Source organism: Balaenoptera musculus, chromosome 3 (genome assembly GCF_009873245.2).
Source record: "Balaenoptera musculus isolate JJ_BM4_2016_0621 chromosome 3, mBalMus1.pri.v3, whole genome shotgun sequence".
NCBI classification, from domain to species: domain Eukaryota; kingdom Metazoa; phylum Chordata; class Mammalia; order Artiodactyla; family Balaenopteridae; genus Balaenoptera; species Balaenoptera musculus.
Genome location: NC_045787.1, coordinates 17,109,227 through 17,115,874, shown reverse-complemented (window position 1 = coordinate 17,115,874; position 6,648 = coordinate 17,109,227). Strand labels below are relative to the sequence as shown.

The window sequence follows — 6,648 nt, the reverse complement described above, 5'->3', positions numbered from 1 at the left end:
GATATCCTAATCATGCAATTAAATCATCTACAGTAAGCAGATGAGCTAACGCAAGCGGTGTCATGTTTTCTTCGGTGTACAAATCAATAAAGCTATTGTGATGACTTTCAGGTCAATGACCTAGCTACTGGAAATGGACACAGCTTTAAAAATAGATATTTAACATAGGTGTCATTTGCACTAACAGCTAATATTGTTGCTCAACATTTTGGTTATAATAGTTAAGTTATTCTCAGTGACTTCATATACTCACGGAATTAAGGAATGCCATATTCCAAAGGAAAATGGAGTCCAGAAGATAAAAGACATGACCTTGAGCTCTATAAAACAAAGATGCTAGAATCATATGGTCTTATTTTCCAGGTGCTTATGTGCTCCAGGTCAAGGCCACGGATGCAGATGACCCAACCTATGGAAACAGTGCCAGAGTCGTTTACAGCATTCTTCAGGGACAGCCTTATTTCTCTATTGATCCCAAGACAGGTAAAGTTTTTATTAGAGACAACATTATCACCTCCCTTTCCCATTCTAACACTGCAATAAAGATTCAATGCGCTCCCCATCTAGCAAAGGAAGATAGGATCTTACCTTGCTGCTGCAGAACTATTTCTTTCAGATTGAACTTGGTATAAACATAAACCTTTTTACACATATATGCCAAGTCCAGATTTGTTAGTTAGGAATTCTTTGTATGATTTACTTTAAATTTTCCAAAGTCGAGGAATTTTTTTTTGTTTCTTCTAGCTAAAATAGCCTTTTATTTCAGTTTTTCTTGGTTGGGTTCAATTATATTCAGTTTGGGGCCTAATCAACCCAAGATTATGGAGTTTCTATTGCTATCTCTATCAAGGGTTATGGATGGTGACTTTGGAAAAATATAGACGTATGCTTCTAGTAGGGGAAAGAAGAGGACTGGCAAACTTGAAACCCCAAGATCACTAATTCTTCTGGTCTATGTTTTTGAAGCCACTCTCGTTTTTAAGTCAAACCATTGAAATTCCAGTTTTCAAAGCCCAATATAAGAATCTATGGAAAGTACAGAAAGGGCAGGAAAACATGCAGGATGATTTTGTATTCCCCTTAAAATGAAACGAGTCCCCCCTGTTTCTAGAGAATCTGTTTTTGAGTGAAGATAGTTTTTAAGGAGCTCCAGTCAAGCTGACCAGTGATCAAAGCAGGTGTTCAGTGTCACAGTTAAAGCAGAAACTCCATAATGACAGTTGTTTTATCACCTCTTATATAATACATTATAACATGTTGCATATTAAATTCAGTACTGTTTATCACATCAGTTTAAAGTAATGGAATAAACTGTTAACATACTGGACTAATAAGTTACTTTTAAAATTTGTAAACAGATCTTTAAAGACCTACATTGATTTGAAAGGTATTCGTTTCCGACACTATACATGCAAATGGGTTAAACATTTCAAAATTTATACTTCCTCAGAAGTGTGCGGAAACTGGAATACCAATTAGATATAGGTTAATTAATAATTAACCATGGATGGATGTTGCTTGGAAACACAAGGTCAATTAAGTGAAAATAAAGAACCAGCAAATTTTCTGTCAACTAAACCTGCCATTCTGTCTGTCCTCACTTCTCACCCTTTTCATCAAGCCAACAGGGGGCCAGAAGCCGTCAAAAATGAAGGGAATAAGGCTGGGAGCTGCTCCCTTTTGTAAACTTAAAGAGGAATAGATTGTAGTAAGGACGACATTGGTCCTTTATGAAGGGAACATCAGTGATGAAGAAAATACAGAAAGGTTCAGGACAAAGAAGCTCTTTTGGTTTGGAAGTAGGATCAGAGATCAAAAGCCAGGGGGTCAGATGTTAAGAGTGAGTGTGTAATGGGGAGATTACACCTAAAATGTAAGTTATTTTCCAAAAGTAGGCAGTGAAGACAGGAGAAGAAAATGTTTGGCAATATAGGTATTGAGGAAGTTTTGTGGTGGCTATTGTTGTTTACCTTTGGGAAAATCATATATTTGTGGAAAAAAGGGAAAATTGTTGATAAAAAAAGTTTGGGGAAGTTTTCAATGAAGTTTATGATTGTACAAAGCTCCAGAGGAATTAAGAAGGTTTGTGCAATAGGCCAAATGTATAGACAAATAATGAGATTATCTAAGATACTATACATCCTTTTATCAAATGGGAACATTATGGGTTATTTTTTCTTATACAGTTACATTTTCCAAATTTACCATAACTGGTAATCTGACAGAAATAGAAGTAAGGACAATATCTGTCTCCTAGATCACTTCAGCCTCCGAGAAGCACTTCTCACAGACAGAAAGGATGGGAGAAAAAGAAAGGAAGGTGTCTAGAGATTGGTGAGGAGGGAGGTTTTTAGTATTAGGCTTTGCTTACTGAGTTGCAGTGATTAATTCCATAGAGTAGATGAGTTTATATACTCAGAATAAATGTGGCAGAAGAAGGATCAAAGATTTAATATTGGAAAAATAACTATAGACGGAGACTGTACCTAGCTAAAAAAGCAAGATAAAAATCATACAAAGGTGAATCGAAGCATAAAGCGTGGGTGCAGAATATAATTGCTTTGGTCAAATTAATACTGGACAGACAACAATTATATGAAGGGTTTACTTGCCCTCCCCTTGATTTTACTTGTTCAATATCAACTTAGATAAATTCTAATGCCTTCAGAAAGTATCATTTTACAGAAGAGTATGTATATTCATAATATGTCTTTTCTAATTGTGTATTTATATTTTTATATCATGCTTATTATTTAGAACTGAAGGTGAAACAATTCTGGCATGAACTATGGAATAGATTTTTTGAAGCATTGATTTTTACTGGAGACAGAAGTCTTGATACTAACAATGCCCCAGACCACTAGACAGGAAAAGAGTGGATGGTGAGGCACTTCATTAATAGAATGATAACTAGTTCTTCATGCACAGAAACCATTAGGAAGACATTTTGTCAAATTTATCACCTTGTGGTAGATAAGAATAAATCAAAACTCAAGGATAATTGCCATTTCTCAGAAATAGCCCCCATTTGTTCCAGCCATATAGTTTCCTTTTATGATTCCTTTTGCTGTTATTAAATAAAATGCATGAAAAACTAATATTATCTAAAATTTTCCACATTTGAGTGTAGAAACCAGTTTAAAATAATTTCTAAAGGAAGAGTCTCATCAAAACTTCTGGTGCCTAAGTATTTATGAAGAGATAAATATAACTATTTAGTATTCACTTGGAATGAGAACATATTTTTAAAGGTTTTCGTTGACACTGCTGTTTGACAAACATTCCTAGCATCTCTATCCAAGGTATAAATATGGCAGGTTTATTTATAAATAATATAAATTGATGCATTCTTTGAAATAAGCCCCTAATTGACTTTAAAATTGGCTAATTTGGCAATTATTTGGCTTACCTAAGAGAATGTCTACTGTAACTTAAAATTTGCATGCATTCATGTATATGCCTCAAATGATTATTAAATATTTTAAAAAAACAGAAATGTAGATACATTTATAAAACATTAAATAACATTGATCCTTATTATACTTAATGTTTATAAAACACTAAAATATTTGTCATATTGACATATTATGTTATTATATATATTTTACACTTAATATTTATGATACATTAGAAAAACACTTATAATCTATAAAATGTTAAACAAGAGGCATTGCAATATTTTATTTGATGCATGAAATTGAGAGGCTAAATATTTCCAGAGCATTGATAATAGAATTATTTCATTTAGGAAAACAAACATTATTATAAACGATTGATCTCATGACTTAATTTACATTTAAAATTCTTTTAAAGTATTTGAATTTTTCCCTAAACGGTTTCAAAATCTAGTCTGAGTTGGATAACTAGATATTGCTATTTGGTGTATCATGTGGTGATGATATGTTGATTTTTCTAAATAATCTGAGCTCTACCTGAGAAGCATTATATTGATAATACTATTTTATCTCAACATTTTAAAAAATCTATAAACTTTAAATTGTTCTGTCATGGTAAAATATATATATAACAGAAATTTTGCTATTTTAACCATTTTAAGTGTACTATTCAGGGACATTATGTACGTTCACATTGTGTAGCCATCACTACCATCCATCTCCAGAACTTTTTCATCAATGCCTTTTTGTTTATGTGCACTGTCAGAAGTGCATATTTATGTCTTTATGTTATGTATTCACATGTGCATTTTTAGGATTCATATGAAAACAATTGAATGAGAATGGGATTGCATGCCTGAGTTACTTTCTTTTTTTCTTTTATCCACTATCCTGATATTTCATGCTCTATGATTCTGTCCTAGCTTCTGTCTGGGAAATCTGATGAAGTGCTGAGAGAACTGACACTTTCTCAAGATTTTTAGTTCAATTATCACCTTTTGATTAGAGATTATTATCTTCAAGCTTACTTCCCAAATAAAACCTCATCCACCCTGACTGATATTTATTCTTTTCAGTTTTTAAAAAAAAAAAATGTGTTAGTGTTTTAAAGCCCCATAGTAAAACTAAAGCATGGGTCAGACTTTATATTTTGAGCTAATTCTTTATATAAACTACTACGTGCATATTTACAATGTTTTATGGCCTGAGCATGCCTTTGACTTTAATTCAGAGAAAAGTCTTACAGGATTTAGACACTTCAGTCAGTGCTGGTGAGATAAAGACAGAAGCTCTTTTTTTCTTCAAGAGTGAAATAGGAAATAGACAATTATTAAGATTAAACAACACGTGCCGTTACCACTTTTGTAATATTTTACATATATGCAGTAAAATTACATGACTAAAAATGTACTGCAGACAATGGTTTCCTTGTATTCTGCCTTGTCACACTTCACGAGAACTCTGTGTGAACTCCACTTGCCTTATTTTAGAAACCATGGAACGCACACATCTGCAGATAGAACTAAGACTATTTGGTCTTGAAAGGAAAATACTCCAGGGGGATGTGGTACATGCCTTTCGGAAGTTGTAGAGCTGTCATGTAGAAGAGGAGCTAGTTGTATTCTCTGCTGCTCCAGAGGGCTATCAATGGCATGAATTACAGGAAGAAAGAATTTTGATTTCATTAAGGAAAAAAGATGTTAATAATTGTCCATAAATAAGAGGGGCAGGCACCTCATGAGATTGTGAGCTTCATATTACTGGAAGAGTTAAAGCAAGTAATGAGTGATAAGCCAGTGGTGCTGGATTTGGGTATGGATTTCCTGGATTTGGGTAAATTGATGCACATTTACTTATAACCAATGACCTGGCAGGTCCTGTGCTACCAGGATGCTGAGATGCATCAAGCCGATCCTCAAATAGATCCCCACCTACTTGGGGGAGGAAATCAGGTCCTCAGAAGGTTACATTTGGGTTTTCTAGGATACCGCTCTATGATACATAGTGTGACTACTAGGCACTAGATAAAGACTCATGAGAGTGGGGAAACTCCCGAGAAAAGAACTTTTGGGGAAGTGACTTCGAAATCTTAAAGAATAGTTAAGGCATGTTATAGGTGCAAAGTCGGGCCATACTATCTTTAAATTTTCCTTTTACCCAAGATAACCTGGTAACTCTTCCTGTCATCAAAATACATTATTGGCAACAGTTTTTAAAAAAGTATACACTTTATCTGTGTAGTCATGAACACCGTATTTTTAATAAAGCTTAGGAATGTACTAGCTTTTAAAAAAATCTATTACAGAAGCAATAGGAAACTAATTCAGTATAGAATTTCAGTTAGAATGACCAATACAGTCCTATGAAGATGACTTTGATGACAGATATGAAGGAAGTAGAGCAGCTGTTTATGGTTACATTTTGGAAAGAACATTTCCAGCAGAGGGAAGAGAGGGTACAAAGCTCTAGTGAACAAAGGAGGGAGTTGTGGAAGATAAGATCAGAGAGTTAAGATCAGGGAGTGGGAAGATGGAGATTATGTGAGGTCTTTAATCTGAGTGACCTGGATAATCTCTGAGGATTTCTGATTGGAGGGGCTCTGTGACTGCTTCATGCTCAGACCTAACCACTGTGACTGCTCTTTTGAGAACAGACTAGTGGTCTAGGTCTCCTCTGGACTCTAATCCTCAGTGAATGGAGAATGCAGCCATTCATCCATTGTTCATTCTACCTTCCTGTATCTATCTCTACCTATCTATATCTATCTATCCATCCATCCATCCACCTAATCTATATGAATAGTCTCAAATTAATAATTAGCATTTTTCCAGGTTTATTGAGATATAATTGGCATATAGCACTGTGTAAGTAAGTGGTATACAACGTGTTGATTTGATACACTTATACATTGCAAAATGATCACCACCATAGTGCTAGCCACACCTCCATGAGGTCACATACTTACCATTTCCTTTACATGATAAGAACTTTTAAGAACTACTCTCTTAGCAACTTTCCAGTATATAATATAGTAATATTAACTGTAATCACCATGATATACATTCTATCCTTATAACCTATCCACCTTATAATTGTAAGTTGTGCCTTTTGACCAGAATCTCCCCATTTCCCCCACCCCACAGCCCCTGGTAGCCACCAACCTACTCTCTGTTTCTATAAGTTCAGCTGTTTTAGAGTCTACATATAAATTATATCATAGACTTTTTGTCTTTCTCTGTCTGACTTATTTCAT

General features: G+C 34.4%; 1 protein-coding gene across 1 annotated transcript in view; it reads left to right on the top strand.

The window, feature by feature from the left end:
- The first annotated feature begins 372 nt into the window (after positions 1-372).
- The window catches only part of LOC118893133 (cadherin-12), a 91,245-nt gene continuing 84,969 nt past the window's right edge, over positions 373-6,648 (top strand). The window contains exon 1 of the mRNA XM_036848359.1: positions 373-483. The gene's annotated coding sequence lies outside the window, so the exon portion shown is untranslated. The remainder of the gene's footprint in view (positions 484-6,648) is intronic.